The sequence below is a fragment of the Metopolophium dirhodum genome, chromosome 1 (assembly GCF_019925205.1).
Source record: "Metopolophium dirhodum isolate CAU chromosome 1, ASM1992520v1, whole genome shotgun sequence".
Taxonomy (NCBI): domain Eukaryota; kingdom Metazoa; phylum Arthropoda; class Insecta; order Hemiptera; family Aphididae; genus Metopolophium; species Metopolophium dirhodum.
Genome location: NC_083560.1, coordinates 126,768,783 through 126,790,886, shown reverse-complemented (window position 1 = coordinate 126,790,886; position 22,104 = coordinate 126,768,783).

Here is a 22,104-nt window from a genome sequence, read left to right as displayed (position 1 = left end):
TTCTTCAACAGTAACTTTTCTGATAGGAAAGTGAATCTTGTTAGGGGGTCAAAAGTAAAAATTTCCCAGTAGTTTTCAAAAGCGACATCAAAAACAAAAGAAAAATTAAGGGAAAACGGGAATTTTTACACAAAATCTGTTTTTGAGAAAATCTATGTTGGTTTTTGATGTAACTCTAAAACAAATAACCGTAGGTACATGAAATTTTGAATGAATGTTTATATTAGCATTTTCTATACACCATAACATTTTCCAAATATTTTGACTTATTTTGAGCTGTTTACGGACATTTTCAGTTTACATTTTTTTTAGTTTTTTTTTCTACAAATATCAATAAAATTTTATTTGTTGGGTAAAAAAGCTTGAAAATTTAATACAAGGCTCCTACTTTATTGTTACCATGATATTTGAAAAATATTAAAAATCCTCAGTCACAGTTTTTATTTATAAGCATTTAAAGTTAAAATATAGACAAAATACGAAAATATCACGAAAATTAGCTAATTATTTTGAGTTGAGAATTCATAAAAATTTTTCTTTTTCAATCTAAGATTTGAAAATGTAATACATGATTATCCATAAGTTTATCTACCTTTATCAAAAAAAAAATGTCTACAAGAAAGTCAAATTAAATTTTTATGAGCGTTTGAAATTCATATTTTTACAACATTTGATATTCACTCGATTTCTCGTGTAATGATTTTCTTATTTTGTTGTAATTAAAAAACGTATGACTGTAGATACTTGAAAATTTCGCTGAATGTTTATATTAGCATTTCCTATACACGATAAAATTTTGAAAATAATTGGACTCTTTTTGAGCTGTTTACAGACATTGTTAGTTCTCAATTTTTTTAGTTTTTTTTTCTATAAATATCAATAAAATTTTATTTGTTGGGTAGAAAAGCGTGAAAAGGCTCCTGATATATTGTTACAATAGCAGTTAAAAAATATTGAAAATACATAGGCACAATTTTTTTTATAAGCATTTAAAGTTCAAATTTTGACAAAATTTATCAAATTTAAAATGTAATATTTAGTTTGTAGTTAAAAATTTATAAAATGTTCAACTTTTGTAGCTAAGGATTGAACATTTAAAACAAGGTTCCTTTATTCACAATAATATCATCAAATATACTTAGTAACATCATAGGCTGACTGACTGTTTTCGCTCAGAATCGTTTTTCTTATACAATGATATTATATCATTGAATTCAAATTTAACACCATCCATTACAGTGACCCACTTGTAACCTACTGTACAGCAGAGCGACATCCACTTACCCACCTTTTTTTTTTATTAAACATACATTTTCAATATCAAATAAAAGTTTCTAGATATATAAAATTATAAATATCCGACATTTTTAACACTTTGTATTGAAAATCAAAAATGTTAATAATATTTCAAAGTATTAAAATAGGTAGGTACAATATGGTGGGTACTAGGTATTATCGTTGGTACATTAACTAAGGTATGCACATGATAGCGTGTGGTGGTAAGCACCAACAAAAATAAAAAACTATTACAAATGTAAATTATTATTTAAAAATAAACTTACACTAATTCTCGGGAATACTATAATAATAATAATATATTTACCTATGGATATTATGTGACAGAAGCATATACGCTTTTTAGCATGGGACGAGTGGCAAGGGAGGTGACGGTTTTACGCAAATGTTGAAAGCGCTGCATTGTACGATTATACATTTTTTTAGAAACGGATTTTCTGATACCAAACGTTTTTATTTTTTATGCGCGAATACCCAATTTAATAATGCTATTATTATTGTCCAGAGACAAAAAAGAAATCTTACCAACGGGAATAAAATCCAAAGCTTAATTGATACTATCATATGGATTATGGATATCGAAAAGGTAATAATATTATTATGTGACAGAATTATAAGCTTTGTATCCGTGTACAAAAATAATAACATCATTGTACTGCGTATTTGTGCTTGAAAAAAAAAACGATCGGTATCTGAAAATCTGTTTTTAAAAGTTTCTAATAATCGCTCAATGCAACGTTTCCAACTATTTGTTTATTTATTGCTGAGTAAAACCGTGAATTAATTGCAAATAATTGCAAATTGATTTTTAGAATTTGCAAATCAAAATTGGAATTTTGGTGAATTTTTTAAAAAATTGATAAAAGTCGCATTTTTTTTATAAAATACGAATTTTTTATCAAAAATCGATTTTTTTTTTTATTAATTTTCCTTGAAATACAGATTTTTTTATATGATTTGGGGAGGCTAACTTCATGCAGCCCCCCACTTTGTCCAATCCGTTCCAAACCAACGCCAATATTTAGCAAATTAATTGCAAATAATTGCAAATTGGTTTTTAGAATTTGCAAATCAAAATTGGAATTTTGGCGAATTTTTTTGCAAATTTGGTCAGCCCCCCACTTCGTCCGATCCGTTCCAAACCAACGCCAATATTTAGCAAATTAATTGCAAATAATTGCAAATTGATTTTTAGAATTTGTAAATCAAAATTGGAATTTTGGTGAATTTTTTAAAAAATTGATAAAAGTCGCATTTTTTTTATAAAGTACGAATTTTTTATCAAAAATCGATTTTTTTTTTATTAATTTTCCTTGAAATACAGATTTTTATTGATTTTTATCCAACAGATACATTTTTTCAGACTAGATTTTTTAAATTATGAATTTTTCATCAAACAGATTTGTATTCAATTTATATTTTTACAAAAAATCTAAATTGAATTAAATTCTAAAAATAATCTGTTAGATAAAAAAGCAATAAAAAAAACTAATAAAAAATGTAAAATCAATAAAAAAATCATATTTGATAAAAAAAAAATTTGGGTAAAAAATTCACTTTAAAAATATTAATTAAAATGTTTGATAAAATTATCTTATTGTATAAAAATTCTTAGTAAAATTAAAATCTTAAAAAAATCTGTTTGATAAAAAATCTATATTTAATAAAAAAATCTAAATTTGATAAGACAGTTTATTTTTAAAATAATCTGTATTTTAAAAAAGAAATCTAAATTTGAAAAAAAAATCAATAAAAATTCTGTATTAAATAAAAAAATATGTACTTGATAAAAAGATTTAGGTATATTTGAAAAAAAATCAATAAAAAATCTATATTTGATAAAACCTTTAAAATTTGCAAATCAAAATTGGAATTTTGGCGAATCTTTTTGCAAATTTGGTCAGCCCCCCCACTTTGTCCGATCCGTTCCAAACCAACAGCAATATTTAGCAAATTAATTGCAAATTGGTGAAAATATATTTTTATTATTGTTATAATATTTATGAATGTCTATGAATTTTACGAACACTAAAACTAACACAAAAACTAACACTTCTTGCGATCCGATCCAAACAAACTCCAATATTTAGCAAATTAATTGCAAATAATTTCAAATCGGTTTTTAGAATACGATTATATGATTATATGAGATTTATTATATGTATTTTGTTTCTCTTATTTATTACACCATGCTACTAAACAGTCTCGAGCTTCTGTAATATACATTATTTATGCACTATTTATAAATATTTTACTTTTAATAATTTTCAATAAACATAATTTTTACTAATTACTTTTAGTGTTTTGATATTTTGTATTTATAATCCATAATTAGTATATTCAATTTATTGTTTTTATTTAAAATTAATACAATACTTTAATTTTAATTTTAATTAAATGTATTAATTATTTATGTATAAATCATTGTTATTAATTATTCTTATAACTTTTAGATACCTATACCTAGTAAACCTACATTATTTTAATTAATTATTTTTAGAAATCTTTTTGATCATTATTATTAAATTTAAAAAAATTCATAAACATTCATAAACATTATAACAATAATAAAAATATATTTTCACCAATTTGCAATTATTTGGAATTAATTTGCTAAATTTTATATTAGCGCTGGTTTGAAACAAATCGGAAAAAGTGGGGGGCTGTGTGTATTAAATAAAAAATCTATAATTGATAAAACCATTAAAATTCAAAAAAAAAAAAAATCAGTGCTTAATTTTTTGTTTAATACACACAGCCCCCCACTTTTTCCGATTCGTTTCAAACCAGCGCTAATATAAAATTTAGCAAATTAATTGCAAATAATCGCAAATTGGTGAAAATATATTTGTATTATTGTTATAATGTTTATGAATGTTTATGAATTTTTTTAAATTTAATAATAATGATCAAAAAAATTTCTAAAAATAATTAATTCAAATAATGTAGGTTTACTAGGTATAGGTATCTAAAAGTTATAAGAATAACTAATAACAATGATTTATACATAAATAATTAATACATTTAATTAAAATTAAAGTATTGAATTAATTTTAAATAAAAACAATAAATTGAATATACTAATTATGGATTATAAATACAATTTGCAAAAAAATTCGCCAAAATTCCAATTTTGATTTGCAAATTCTAAAAACCAATTTGCAATTATTTGCAATTAATTTGCTAAATATTGGCGTTGGTTTGGAACGGATCGGACAAAGTGGGGGGGCTGCATGAAGTTAGCCCCCCCAAATCATTTTTTTAGTTTGCGAGTGTGCACTAAATTTGCAAATCCTAAAAACCAATTTGTAATTATTTGCAATTAATTTGCTAAATATTTCCGCTGGTTTGAAGCGAATCCGCCAAAGTGGGGGGGGGGGCTAACTTCATGATGATCTATATTGCTACAATATGAAATATTGCCAATTGATATTATAAATTTAATTTATTTATTTTTCCTCCTTATGAACTGGACGCGTGGCGCTTATCTCGTTTGCACTTACCACACGCCACTGATGCACAATGCACATGTATATTGTTGTACATTGAAAGTAGTGTAGTGTATTTAAATCAAATCAAAGCTTATGACAGCATAGAATGTATCAAATCGCTGTGGGTACTTAATTCCGGATACCTATCATACTTTTCTACCTACTCTAATATATATTTGTATGATCCGTAACAGTAATATTAATACTGATGCAATTTTAGGTTGATACTAAGAAATCGTATACAGCCACAATACCACTTTCTTCAAATCACTTGGACGCAGTGCCGGCCCAAGATACGGGTGAACCGGGCTACTTTTTTAGGAGCGCTTTTAATATACGAATATTTTATATATATGAAAACGGATATAAATAAACGGAGCGCGCACGAGGCGAGGCGATACGAGTGTGGATTACAGCCGAACAGCCGATACGTCTGAGATATAAGATAAGATAGTCCCTATATTGGACTGCGTTGGTTATTATTATAGCTATTAATCGTACATATTTTATCGTCTTTTATTGTCGTTATCTGTAATAAACTAATAATGTTCGAAATACGATGTACAATTATTTCTCATTTTTGTTTTGCTTGTGAAGTTGAACAGCTGTTAGCGGTGTCGCCGGGTATCGGTCAAAAATATATAAGTATTTATTATTTATTTATAAATTATAAACAGCGCTCATAAATTAATGCGATTTTATTTAAATTTAATATATTAATTGGTAGACAAAAAATGGCACCAAAAAAAGCTAGTGGTTATCAAAATCGTAAAAGGAAACTAGAACAGCAATTAAAAGTTGAAAAATGTCATAATTTTTGAAATCTAATATGAACGTACTAAACCCTAATGTGACATTTGAGAGTGAATTAGAAAATCGTTCTAATGAAATAAATGATTTTAATAATAGTTCTAGTAATGACGAAGAAAGTAGTTATATTCCTAATATACTCCCGAATGATCCAAAAAATGAAAATCGATATCTACTGACAAAGATTATTTGATAACAACAGGACCCAAAATGTCTATTGATTATATGAAATATTTTAATTTTTCTAAAGATAATAATAACCGTAGTTTTTCATATTCGTTATTTTTTCGAACTATAAGTAACGGAGAAAAATATTTAAGAAAATGGCTAGTGTACTCCAAAACACTTAATGCAGTATTTTGTTTTTTTTTTGTAAAATATTTGATCCTACGAGTCGATCTAATTTAGCCAAAGATGGGTTAAAAGACTGGAAACATGTACACGAGTATTTAAAAACACTCGAGAATTCGCCTCATCATATCAAATGTGCTAGTATGAGATTGTAAGAACATTATACTCTAAAAAAGATAGCTGTCCATTGGAAATCTTAACATTTATTAATGATAACAAATTACAAGATACCTTAACAAACTTATGGTCGCTTTAAGAATTATGATGACAATTCCTGTAACTATTGCAAGCTGCGAGAGAAGTTTCAGCAAATTGAAGTTAGTAAAAACGTACTTGAGATCAACAATGACAGAAGAAAGTCTCAACAATTTGGCATTAATCAGTATAGAAAATTATATAGTTTCTAAATTAGATCTAAACGAAGCAATAAAAAATTTTGCTGATTTAAAATCTAGAAAAAAATGTATATTTAAAAAAAATTATTATTAATAATATTTATTATATTATATACGATTAAAAAAATAATCTAAATACATATTAATTATAAAAAATAAAAATAAATTGTATCCATATAAGTTTTGCAATCCTTTACCTCTCCATTAATATAAGAATTTTAAACAAAATATGTAGGTAAGTATAAAAAGTATAAAATGTATTATAGAGCATTTGATTAAGGGTGCCTTTCAAAAACTTGCCCGGGGTGTCAAAATACCTTGGGCCGACCCTGCTTTATGTAGATTACAACCTTAAAATGTGATGCAAATTACCAAATTACATACGCCCATTTAATATTGTGATGTTTATTTCATCCTATTATGATGTCAATAGATGTATACTTCGTCTGAGTTACTTGAAGTTTCACGTATTAATTACCCATCGTAAATTTGTAATTTCTTATAATACTATCCTTTTTTTTTTTTGGTCGCAAGTAACACGCGCCCACGCTTAGCTCTGTAAGTTGTAACCGACACTAACCATATTCTCCATGATTGTAAACATAAGCTTACTGTAGTATTGTGTAAGTTATAAAACACTACTATCCGAGTAATAAAAGAAAAAAACCGTTTCAATGTATATAGTGTGGTAGCGCAGTGTAATATTGTAGGTACTTCAATTGAATCAAAATTTATGTTATTTCACCTGACCGAATTTATATTTCTTCATATATTTAAACCAAAACGTCTTTTTAGAAAGGTTTACGACTTACCATGCCCGTGTAAATTACACTAACACACGACAGTACTTAGAATTCGCGCGCAGAGTTATTGAAGCAGGACTATGTTCATATTGTAATAAAATCGCTAGACTGTAAAAATCCGTCCACGGTACACAACACCAGTCACCATTACACTGGAGAAAGGATCAATAAACAGAATACTTTAATGGCGACTACTAACTAATAATATACCTGGGTAGATACCTATGTGGAATTCGAAAAGTCATAATATTATCAGTTTTTATTTCAAATTGTCATTTATTTTTTTAAATACATTTTAGACAGGGTGTGATTCATGGAAATGGAGTAGAGTATTTATTAGTGTATGGTGAGGGATAAATAAAAGGAGATTTCATCAACGATAAGTATATTACGAATATAAGTAGACGCATGACGAAATAAAAATGTTAAATAAGGATTAAATAAAAAGTATATTTCTAAATATTATAAGAGTCAATTATTAATTTAAAAAATGTAATTAAATTAAAATCATTTATCAACAATTATTTTCTATTGCTAACAAAGATACCAAAAAAAAAAAAAAAAAAAAAATAGAAAACCTTATCTTCTGTCACATACCATAAATTTCCTGTTCATAATATTTAGAAAAACTATATATTTAACACATCACAACAGTCAACATTATCGTTTTTTTTTGTTGACATAAATGTAATAACTAATAATGATTAAGTGGCAGCCGGGAAGGTCTGGGAGAAAAGGGTAGATATAAAAAGGTAGGTGAGTGGGTACTGATCTGCTGTGTATTAGGTATTACTCTAATAGTCTAATGGTGTGTTAAATTTGAATCCAATGATACAAAAACAACGATTTTGTATCATTGAATTCAAATGTAATGGTATGAAAAACGATTCTTAGTGAAGATGGTTTGTTAGCTTATATTACTAAGTATATTTTATATTTTTAAACTTTTGTCGAAAAAATTTCATTGTGTGTATAAAATATAATAATACCTATACTTAAAAAGTTTCAAGTACCCATGCATACAATTTTTAAATAACTGCAAAATAACTAAAATCACTATTCTGTGTTTAAATATCTAGTTTCCTCCAAACTTTTAATTAAAATGTATTTTTAAAAAACTGTGTTTGTATATTTTTTAGTTAAGTAGTACATTTTCAATCTTCATCTATAAAAATTGAAGATTTTATAAATTTTTAAATAAAACATAATTTGCGAATTTTTTAGATTTTGATGAATTTGTCAACATTTGAACTTAATGTTTATAAAAAATATATTAAATATTAATATATTTTATTAATTTTTCAAGTATTTTAAATTAACAATAAATACTGTATTACATTTTGAAGTTTATTGACTAGGTAAGCAAACATTTTTTCTTCAAGAATTATTAAAAAAAATTAATTAAAATTGAAAATGTCTCAACAATTAGTGAGGATCTGGAGTTTTTATCTTCATAGAAACTACCCTTGGAGCGAGGGGGAACACCTCTCTCGTGACCTACGAGCCGTACCGCGTGTAGGCCCTAAGGCCAAGTCGGTGGAACTCCTAGGTTTTAAACACGCAGTGGCAAATGAATGCCAGAGATTTATATAATAAAGGGGAAAAGGTTGTATTATTCGAGAAAAGTGAAATAATAAGGATGCAGTTTAAGGTAATCATGAGGTTTTTATATTTTACATAGAGTAAATAACAGTTATAATAATATTGGCAATCATAAATAATAATATTTTGGCATTCACACATGTGAATAATAAAGTTTGATTTGAATAATATAATATAATAATTTGGCACATGGCAGGTGTGGGAAAAAGAATAATAATAATACGGAACCCGTCGCAAGACATCATAATATGTATTCGTTCATCGGTAATAATAATTTGAATAACGTGTAATGATATGCTCACACACCATTATAATAAACTAAAATTTTACAGATTAATAAACAACAGCCAGACTGTCGCTTGTAGAAATCGGTCGCATCAAATAAAACCATTGATAACGACAACTAAGATATTGACACGCACTCATAACAATATTACGTAGGATGTGTGTGACCTTATTTTATGCTGACGCCAAAGAATAATCTAGTTCCCAGGCCCACAATAATTTAGTGACAAAGCCACCCACCACTCTCTGGTCAGCATCCTCGCGTCCGTCCCTTAAACCAGTGCATGAGCACCAACCACCGAAGTAACAACCTCTCAAGTACCAAAGAAAACCGATTTCAACGAGCGACAACTGGACTTCTTATGCAAGCAATAATCAGTGCGTTCGTTAATTCAATCTGTGTATTTGAAGTAGTACTTTATTTTATCTAAAACCTAAAACTATAACAATATTGTCTACGAACAACTGCGAATCAGGTAAGGCATATGATTTAATATTTTATGTTGATTGCAGTCAATACGTTCTATGTGCTTTTTTTCATAAAATCATATTGTACGGTGTATTTGATATAATTCTCGAATACACGATCTCGAGAGCCCTCCGAACACCTGGAGGAAGGTAATAGCGTAATTTTACAATTCTAACTTTTTACCATTTAAATATAACTATCGACAGGAGTCGTATTTATATTTTATTTATATGTTATCTTATTTTACGTTATTACAAACGAATATCCATATTATAAAACATAATATTAAAATTTAGGCCCATGGGAGACCGCACGCTACATAACTAATTGTGGTATACTCACTGGGTTACCTGGTTTGTACAGAATAGTATCCTTTTTGTTAAGTTCAAGAATATTTTTGATGTGCGCCGGAGCATGGAGCTTGCGACAGATTGGGAAGGAAAATACAAAAGGGACCCACGTCTTGCGACTCCTATAAATCGTGCTTTAAAGGGGGGGGGGGGCATAGGGAAATTTATATTACGACATTTGACGGAAACAACGACCGACGACTTGAGCTGCATCTTGAGTGGAGATTCCGTTGTCTGGTACTCTTGGCCACCAGCGGCCCACGGGAGACAGCTTAGCTCATCATGGCGGTGTTGATTCTATGTGGAAAAGATGGAAAGCCAGGATGTGTGCCCTGAGAACTGCGAGACGGTCGGCCACGAGGTTTGTCGGGTATCCGTGTCTGTAACGGCGAGAGATCCCGTGCCGTGCTGGTGTACGAAAACGTCTACAAGTGTCACTAGTGGTCACGAAAAAAATAATTGAATCGGCGACGGAGATCGGCTTTGGCCTGGCGACGGAGCTTCGTGTTTGTTGTGGAAGTGGGGCAGGTCAGTATCGGCGATTTTAACGTTATTTTACAATAATTAATTAATTTTTGGAGCAGTAGAGGCGCCAGGCCCAAACCTGGCCCACCTTAAAAATTATCGGGCCCCCCCCTGGTAGCCCACCCCAAAAATTAAACTTTATCATATTAGAATAATGTTATTAATAATTTTGTTGAAAATTTCATCACTATTGTTTATATATATATATGAATATACATCAAGTCAATAATTTGGCCCTCCCTAAAAAATTTGGGCCTCAGCCTGGCCCACCTGGTACTAGAATTCTGGCGCCACCACTGTTTCGGAGACAGGTTGCCCTGCGGTCCGTGCTGGCGGACGCGACAAAAGCGCCTACAGCAACGGGTGGCGAACAGCCGCGACCCGTCAACGCCGGACACTACGTGATGTGGGGCCGTGTGGGTCGGGGAGTATGGATTGCATAACGCTGTTGTGGTTTTGTATTAAACGCGTAATAACTTATTTATACTGTTATAATATAATAATATTAATACTGATGATAATAACTGTGAAAAGGTATGCTCGGGGATCATCATATTATTATAATAATGTTGAAAATTCTGTGACGTTACAAAGTGTTAAAAAATATTGAACATTTTATAGCGAGGTGAGTTAAAAATTCTAATATGAACGTCTAATGAAAATTGCATGTATTTACATTCATCAACGGTTATTTTTTTTAGAGTTACACCAAAAATCAAAATCAATCTTGCATAATATTATCAATCTCAGTATTTCCTTAAATTTTTTTTTTGGTTTATCTTGTCGTTTTTGAAAACGATTGGGAATTTTTATTTTTGAATTTTAGATGGTAAAAAGTTTGTATAAAGATATATACGTCCAACCTAAATACTTTTCATCGTATTAAATATTTTGTTTTAGAACAGTTATAGATTTAATTTGTATTGGTAATTAATACGATTATCATACCTTTTTTATGTTTCTTACAAATCGTATTGCGTTGGTATTTTTTTGTGGATTTTATCTTAACCCTTAAGTGTTTAATAAGTTGCTACCACTTTAAGTTTTTATAAAGCACTGCTGAAATATTATATTAAGGCTTAGAGAATGAGTCCACTATAGTTATTTCAATTATTGTTTTTAGAGAAGATTAAAAATCGCCTTAATTGAATGTTAAATTACCATGAAACCAGATTATTTATATTATTTTTACGGTAATCCAATTAAAAAAGTTCAGATTATAGATAAGTACTTGAAATTTCATTCAATATTTATTTTAAATTTTAACTTTTACAGAGGATAAGTTTTATAATATTAATACGGTTTAACTTTGAAACGGAGCGTCGAGGGGGACGTTCCGAATGGTGAAGTAATTAGAACGTACGTAGTTTGTAAGTAATCACGTTCCTTTATTTTGGTATAAAATATACATATATACATATAAGATAAGGGGTGAGTAATGCGTCGACTTGTTCCGACCAGACTTGGAAAAAGTGAGTCGGAACAGTCGGTGATGCTTGGAGTTAGTCGGGCCGAGGCCGGACTCTAATTACAATGTGTGGGCAGATCATGTGTTGCGTACAGTTATGGGTCTAGGGATTTACCGTATTTTTATCCCCTATCCGATGATGCCACCCTTGACCTCGTTTTTTCTTCGTCGTCTTTTTTCTCCTTTTCTCTCCTTCAGATTGTCTCGTTAGGTTAGGTCTTCTGTCTTATGTTGATCACAGTGTTTTCTTCTTTCGGTGAATTTGGTAATACCTCTGGATAGGTATTTTCTTCCCCTATCTATTGATGTCACCCCCGTCACTATTAGTTATATTTCGGTTGTTGTTTTTAGTGTTTTTTTAATAATGTCCTGTGATTAGTCGTTATTTGTCCATGTTATTTGTTGGTCCTGAGAAGGACCGTTTTAATTGTGTACGTGTGATAAATGTTCCGTAACAACTTTCATGTTTTCTCGTTCATTTTTATAACTTTTCTTAGAATCATTTTAAATTAAAAGACTAAACACAATCGATAGAAAATATCAAGTCTATAATAGCCCCAATGATGTATATAATAAAATAATACTTAAAAGGATAATCTAAGTATAATGTTGTTTATATTATTATAAGTATACACAATAGTTTTTAAAATATAAATTATAACATGCATTTTTTACGATAACCTTTTTTTTTTGGACAACATCATTTAAACCTAACCAACTGCAATCCCAACTTATGGAAATTGAACAAAATATTATGGTTATATGTCAACTATTTTATATTTGTCATTGAAAATGCATATGATTGACTTAAGTACACGATAATATGCGCTTTAATTTTTCAATATCCGATATTATAGACGTGCAACGTACCTAGCAAATTTTAATTCAGCAGAACAAGTATTGTTTGGTTATCCTTTTATAATATTTACAGTTAACATATTATATATTTCAAACTGTGTGCAAGTTATGAGTATATAAAATATTATAATTGAAACATGACCGTTACATCACAATTACATAATTTTTTCAACCCCCAAAATCGCCTTTACATAACTGCTTTCAACTCCCCTCAGGTGAGAAACACTTAAAACAATTTTATCTCCCACGTGCATTTTTTACCACATTTATTGCCATACAATCACAATAAATTATTTCATCTTGACATAAAACGTAATTGTAATTATCTTTCAGCACTTTTAGAAGCATACAATATTTAGGCTTAATAATATAATATTTTATGAGAGACACTTAAGTGTGCAAATTGCTTAAGTTGGACCCCTTATACGTTTGAATTGCTGTTAAAATGTTATTTATTATTTTTTACACTTAGTTTTTTTTTTTGAAACAATAGATAATAATATGAACGACGATTAAAAGTATAAATATTATTGTATATATTATTAAAGTTTTACAAAAAGTTGTTTTACAAAAAACAAACTATGTTGGTTCAACTGGTCTTAATTTTAAAGAGTTCAATGTATTACCAGTTAACTTTGTTTTCAAAAAAATGGCTATTATGTGGGTGATCAAACACTTAGATCAATGGGTAGAGAAAAATGAAATTAGTAACAAAAGAGCTTTTCGATCTTTTGATGCTAAAACATCTCTTTGTAAAAAATCAGTTGGTCAAAAATTTGTTGATTATCTAGGTCCTATATATTACAATTCTATGCCTTTCTCTATAAAGAAGAATGTTAATATTAGTTACAAATATCATAACGCTAAAAAATTAATTAATGATTGGCTACATGCATCTCTAAATGAAACTTAGGTTAACCTTATTGTATTATATTTTATTTATCTCTTTTTGTATTGTATTATTACGCAATAACAGTGTTTTAGTTTTTCCTTTTTTTAGTTTTTAAGCATGATATGTATCAATTTATAACTCTCTATCTTCGCCACAAGCCTAGCTTACTGAAGATAGATAATTCAAATGTACAATTAATGTAAAACTGTATATTTGTTTATTTAAATAAAAAAAAAAAAAAGTATGCACCAGTTATCATTATATATCATTATATTTATAACATGTTTAACATTATAGCGACATTAACCAAACACTTATATTCGTAATTATTCATAAGACAAGTGAACTAGGGATAATGTAATACTTAAACTTTTAAGTTTCCTCTGTATTATTAAGTTTTTTTAAAAACTAGTGTAAAAAAATCACAGGTGAAAATCCTATCTGAAAGTCATGTGTTTTTAAGACAAATATTACAATTAATTATCCTTATTTTTCTCTTTTGGTCGTATACAAATCTGGTGATAAATGTTGTGGATTTAGTGAGAGTTTTAAATACTTTTGTTAAACACTAAACCCACATTTTAACTTGCCGGGCAGACTACGTCGTAATCATGATGAGAATAAGTGACTTCTAAGATAACTGATTTTACTATAAATGCTTCGCTACGCATATTTTGTATAAACTCAAAATACAATATTTTAATATTAATTGTTTTTGGAAAACGTAACGATTAATTATTAACGTATAGCTAATGACCTGTTTTTGTTCTACTCCCAATCCGAAAAATGTGTTATGTTTAATAAATTGTCAACTTTGCGTTTAAATTAAGTAAATAACCTATCTACATACCTACCTGCCTTCATCAATTAATTTATTATAATATACCTAATATTATGTGAAATTGTATACTATAATTAGGAGCGGATTTAGAATTTTTATGGCCCAGGTGAAAAAAGTTTATGGACCTCTGGATTTGATACATTATTTTTCATATGCTACAATACAGCATTAAATTAAAATATACATCTTTGTAATGATAATTTACAAATAAATAAAATAATTGATTTTCACTTTTCAGGTGTTCTCTCTATATTACACTTTTTACTCGTAATATATTAGCTAAAATATTTTTAATAACTTTTGAAATATTTCGGTAAAGAAAAACCTAAGATAATTTTTTGGGGACCCTAAAAAAGTGGGGCCTTGGGCATAATATACCCTTAATTCCCTCCGTCAAATCTGGCCTGACTATATTGACCTTTAAATCACTATAGATAACTATATACCTATATGGGCTATATGCGTGTATACATAAGACATAATTAAAACTGTATTGTTTCATAACGAAAAAAACCATAATAATTTGAAAATTTTTTGTAACACTAATAATTAGGTAATGCAAGAACGTCTTAAACATATCGAAACGAATAGAAAGTTGTTAAATGATATTATATGAATTTATTTCTTGATTTGTATTCAGTTATTGGTGTTGGTACCTATCTACGTTTCACCCGATTTATCAGAGAGATAATATTATGAATACTAACTATATTGCCACTTACATGACTAAGAACAAAACTCTGATAACAGTTTAACACAACGCTCTTCAAATACAATAGCTATTTAAGTTTAGTCTTTGGCAAAAGTAATTTCATGACATTGCAAATGATTACACGCCAAACTCAACAACCGCGAAAACTTACTAATTTCCCGAACGTCTCAGCATCAGCTCTTCTTTACGGGCTACTGCACTCCTTAATTGTTCAAATAACCTCTTAAAGATAATAAAATCTTTATTGTGTTGTATTCATCAGCTGCAATTATAATTAAAATTATTAATTAAAAAAAAAGTCTCCGCGACTAGAAAGTAGAATTATTTGAAAAGATGTCTTAAAAATTTATAAAAATAATTATCACTAGTCAGAAACAAACATTTTCAAAGACCGGAATATCATAAAAAATATTCTTTGAAAGTGTCGAATGCAGCTGCTCGACATAAAACAATTGAATGTCCTCAATTACATTTCCATAAAATGTATAACGAAGGTAAATAATGAATGGAATTCACAAAATATATTTTTGGTGAAATCCTCATCATAACAATATGAATGAAACTACTTTCAGACTTACCCAAAAAAGTAGTCAACGACGATAAACATAATAACAATCTTAATCTAAGTATACCATTTAAGGTTGATAGATAAATTAATTATTATATTCTAATTCAAAATATAAATATTAGTAAAAGCCACATGTCCACATACAATAGATGATAACAATGCTACTATTTATGATGTAATAAAATTATGAAATTTCTATTTCTAAATTAATTTTTTGGAGAAATAATTGTTCTGAAGTATAATGTTATGATACTTACTATAATTTAAATATATTTTATTATTGTAATTGCTTTTACTTTAGGTATTCGTTTGGTATGTAATAGTATATAATATGATATAGTTGTACGTATCTGATTAAATATTATAGTTTAGAAATTAATAAACTTCCGCAATAGTTAAAACTATTGATGGTAATTAAAAATAAATCAAAAGCTTGGAAAATTATAGGCTAACTTTTAAAAAACTTCCAATATTTTAGTCACAAAACCCTTTTTGTTTTAAACATAGTTTTACCGTAAATGTCACTGTTTATATTAACATTCTTGAAAACTTCTACTACCTATATTCTACTAGGTATTTTATCAAATAAGTATTTAGCTTGCTAACCATACACACAGCATAATTTAAAATATAAAACAAAATCAATAAGAAATATACTAAACATGAACTAAAATTATATAATTGAATATACTCCTTTATTAAATTCAACGTAGAGAAGAAACATATTATTATTATTAACATATTATAATATGTATTTATTTAAATGTATAAGCTTGAGTAGATTTATGTATAATATTTACTATTCGTGTATTTAATTTATCTATAAATTATAACACGATTTTACGATTGTGATAATACAGTAACTGTGGAATCATGCAGAACAGTTATACATTAAATTACAATTTAAATACTGAATTTAATTCCACAGTATGAATATATGACAAGTGAGTGAGTAATTTTACTATCTGTACGTATAGTTACTAAGTAAAGTCCTATACAGAAGTGGTAAGAACATTTTTTTATGAAATTACAGTTTAAAATAACTAATAAGTATCAACCCACCAAAATGGTTCCTATGTTAATGTGGATGCCTAACCCCTACACCAGCTCTACCACCAAAACAAATTCATAAAACTATAAATGTTCTATGTACCTACACAAACTATTCGTAAATTATTAATGAATCCATAATTAATTTTAAATAAACATGATGCAAAATAGTTAAGTATGTCGAGACTGTTCAAATGACATCATTGAAGTCGCATAATATGATGTACTCAGTTGTGTATCCAGGGGCGGATTTTACCCCCCAAAAATTGTTAAATTATAACAAAATTTCCATTAATGAATCATATTCAGATAAAATTTGTTAAAAATTAATTTTAACCCCCCTCCCCCCACCCCTGAAAAAAATTCTCGATACGCAAGTGGATGTGCTCAATGTTCATAACTACATTCGTGTACTGCATATTGAAAGTTATGTTCTAATATTATACATAAAAGGTTAATAGAAAAAAAATATACTGAGATGTGTACAGAGGTGCTTATACAATGTTTAAATACTAATATTAATTTATTTTATTTGAGAAACAGCCAACAAACAGTTAATCCTCAACTTATGACATATGTATAAACATTTTTAGTTTTAAAATGTACGAGGACCGTATATATACAATGTGTTCCAGGGAGAAGTGACCAGTAAACGTCATATGAAAGTATACCAAAAGTGATGAAGAAATACCTTTTAAAGAGGGGGTCTAAGTTTTTATTTTTTAAGTTACGGACAATTTATCTTTTTTTTCTTATTATAACCTAACTTACCTCGAATTTCGTTATGTACCTATATTCAAAACTTTTCAACATTTCAACATATTTTTTTTTTACTTTAAAGCTATTTAATTTTTCTACCAACCAACATATGCAATAAAAACCAAAATGTGCAAATTATTTTTATTAAATTGAAAACATAAACATTTAAAAAATAGTCTGTAGTATGTACTAAATTATTTGCAGTAATACGCAATTTTCTTTAAAAAATACAAATTTTTGATAAAAAATGTTTACTTTTTTTCAATTTAGTTATAATAATTTGGACATTTCTGGTTTAATTTGGTATGTATTGGACAATTAAATAGCTTTTAAAAATAAAAAAATAATTCTGTTAAAATGTTGAAAAGTTTTGAACAAAATATACATAACAAATTTTGCAGCAGGTTTGGTAATGTTAAAAAAAGATAAATTGCCTATAACTTAAAAAATGAAAAACTTAGTCCTCTCTTTAAAGAGAATTTCTTCATCATTTTTGACATACTTTCATATGACGTCACCCGTCATAAATTTGAAATTTCCTAAAGAATAAAGTCGTGTTAAATCATTTGAGAATAGCCAATGAGATATCATGATACGAATATTATTGAACACCAACTCTTAAGTGTGCGGACCAACTCATCAGTCATCAGTAATATTACTTAATAATATAGAATGAGCAAAATCGTATCGAGGAGAACATTATCTTTGTGAGCAGGTGACGATTTTTTAAACAATATTTATCTATGCCTGAAAATAATTATTATAATAGATAATTATTTTCAGACATTTTTTGATGTTTCTTATTTTTATAGTATGATAAGCAATAATATCATATTATACAATATTTTAGTATAGAGTCATGTTAATGAAGAAACAAAAACCATCCCGTATACACCAGCACTGATAAATATCTTATCGATTCAAATACTGCAAGCATTTGAGTAATTCAATTAAAAATATTTAATGGCATGCAAATAAGTTTTCATATAAATGTTATAATATTATTGTGATTGAACAATATCCAGTATGGTGCCACTTGTATAAATTAAGTGCTATTCGTAAACATAATATTTAAATTTTGAAATAATTATTTTAATAAATTAATTTTTCTTTTCTTTTAAGTTCATTAAAATGTCGTTCCAAGTACTTAATTTAATTCAGTTTTGTTTAAACCGTAATATAATTAGCGTAACAATTGGAAAAAGCAGACTAAAAAATATGCAATAATATATTTATTATTATACATGGATATTAAAGATATGTTTATAGGAGACCTTATAGTATAATAGTTAATGAAAAACAATAAAAATGTTCGAAAGAACTTAATTAAAAATAAAGCAATCGAATCGACGGTTAAAAATACGCGATGACATTTTTTCATTTTAAATATTAAATTAAACGTTCATATCTATGTATAAACGTACAAAATAAATACTAATATAAAGCATTACAGGGCATTAAAAGGTTGAAAAGTTAAAGTTAAGTTACTTTTAACCAAGTTACTAATGACCCAATTTTATTTTAAGTATCTTCTAGCTTATTGAGGAATATTTTTTCCAATAATATGCTATTATCGGCGAATCAATTTTAAAGTCACGTCAAGATTATTTATTTTCTTGAAATAAACTATAAATTTAAAATATATTTTATTTTGTACAAATTATTGTTTTTATACAAAACAAAAAAAAAATAATTAATAACCGGAAACATTATTTTCAATAAATATTTTTATATGTATTGTAAATAGTAAATACTAATAATTGTAGACTGCCGTACACTATTTATGGGTTTAAATAGGGATCATAATAACGTATAACATAAATACAACTTTATATACATTATTACCACAGGAAATTACGATCGCAACCTATTACCTACACTAATTTTAAATCTCTCAACAATAATATTACCAGGTGACCTAGTTCGTGGTCTCTTAATTAATAAACTAATCAAATATCAATCTAATTAATAATTCAATAACTTCTGTTAACAGGGTTCTACCATAGGATGGCCTTCGTTTCCTTTTTTTTTTCTATAAATTACTCTAATAATAATATTATATGTATGTATTATTTGTACTGTATATTTTTGTTTTTATTTAATTATTTTCGTTAAATTTCCTTACTGTGCTTTGGCATATTATATTGTAAATATTAAATAATTATTTGTATATAATTGATTTTAAACTAAGTTTAGTTCCATTTGACTTCTAATTTTTACAAATTAAAAAAGAAAAATATTAGTTTCTACTTAACTTAAATTTTTATATTTCTGATAGCGGGAAATTGTTAACTTGTAAATTATATTGTATACCTATAATACATAAGTGACACGGAGAAGTACGGTTACCTAAGCAAGAATTATACCTCAGGACCTAAGCCTCTAAATGATTTGCTACTACAATAAGTGTATGCATGAACATATTATTAACTGCATTATGTCAATATCTCAGATTTTAGTACATAATATATTTGATATTACTTTCTTGGTTTTTAATCAAGTAAGTATGGTAATTGAAATGAAAAAAGTCTGAATTTTGAAAACTTCAAGAATTTGCGTTAAATAGGAAAATAAGAAAAATGTAACTCAGTAATGATGAGTAGGTGGGTAATGTAGCTAGGTTTAATATAAAATATTAATGAGAGAGATTTGATATAACACTCAAGCTGTATAAGCGGTTGAATCCATAAAAACGTCGGCATGAGCATTCCCAAAATTTCTATTTTAAACTTTTCTTCTAAACTATAATAGCTAGAAGGTTGGTTGATAACTCATTAAAAGGGATTATCAAGTACAATATACAAAATGTGAAATTAAAATTTTTTTAAAAAAATTATTTAATTTTTCACAGATAAAAAAAAAAGAGTTATTTTTTGCTAGATTTTCATTTAACGAGGTAGATTTCCGAAACTGGAGAACGGATTTTGTTGTTTGAGGTCCTGTTAGTTTCACATTGGCTAGAAGAAGTGCAGTGAAGATTTTCAGAACTTAACCTCCAATCGTTAATTCACTACAAAGGTGTAAAGCTGAAAAACATAAAAAAAAAACGCCCAATAAAATTTGTTTTAATTTTTTCTAATGTTCTGTAATGAATTAACTAATTAACTCTATCTTCTATAGGAGAACCAATGTGAATCTAACAAGATACCAAACAACGAAATATCCGCTTTTCGGTTTCGGAGATCTATCTCACTAAATGAAAATGTAAATGATTTTTTGTGGGGCTATTCACACCGACATTTTTTTGGATTCAAATTGTTGTACCGCTAGGGTGTGATATCAGTTAATACATTTTTAGAAATTAAAAATCAAGAAAGTTTACATGCCGATCCCTGACTTGGCAAGCGTTTTTTTTTTACACATTTACAAATACCAATAGAAAATACTGAGTTGTGTCATTGATTATTAACACACAAATTGTATGATATAATATATTGATCAGCATATTTCCCCTTTCAACAAATAATTATAAAATATTTTTCATCAATAAACCTTAATACTATTACATGATTTGATTATAAAATCATAATTTTCATATTTTGTTTTATATGTAGGTACATTTATATAATATATTCTAAAAAGTAAAAATATAATATTATAAATGTGTTTACCTCAACTGAGATTGCAATACATTTTTTTTTCAGATAAGTTATAACTCTAAAAACTAATTCTACACATTTGGACGTAAAAACGTCTTTTGATATTATCGTTCTGATAAGAATAAGTTTTTGTTATCATTTTTAACCTTTTTTATGGTCAATATAATTTTAAATGCACTGGTTTATTGGATACAATGTGACCGATATTACCTACTGACCGTAGTTCATAAAACTTTTTTTGCATATTTTTGCATATTTGATATTTTTGAGCATATAAATGCATATACTGCTAATTTATAGATTTAGTGGCATTTAAAATATTAAAATATAATATAAACATAACACTTTTTACTACCTAATATGTATTTTAGTTTATATATTTATATTTATAGTATTTTATTTATTTTATGTATTTTGCAATGAAGTTATTTTTAAATTATTTAAAACAAAAATTATTCTGAATCACTATTATCCCATTTTTTGTAATTGTTTAAAATATATAGAATATATAGAATATTTAGTATACATTTAATAGTGTTCATAATTTATTTTGAATTAATATTAACACCTTTTTTGCGTATATTTTTTCATTTGTACATATATTTGTTGAACAAGAGGTATATTTTTGATATATTTAAAGGCATATATTAGCATATTTTGAAATTTTAAAATGCATATTTTAATGACATTTTGGTCATTAACATCCGAGCTCTAATTATAAGTAATTTAATGTAAGTTATATTAGATGACTTAACTTAAAAATAACGGTATTCATAGAAACATAATGTATTTATTTGATTCCGAACGTCATATCAATCGGGATTCGGTTCCCTAATAGCAGTCTTGTAAAAGATACTTTTAAAATTGTATTTAAATACAGATACAAATACATCCATTCAGAAAGTATTTAAAATACATTTCAAATACTTTTAAGAAAAAGTATTTAAGAACAAAATATAAATACTTGCCATGTATTTAAA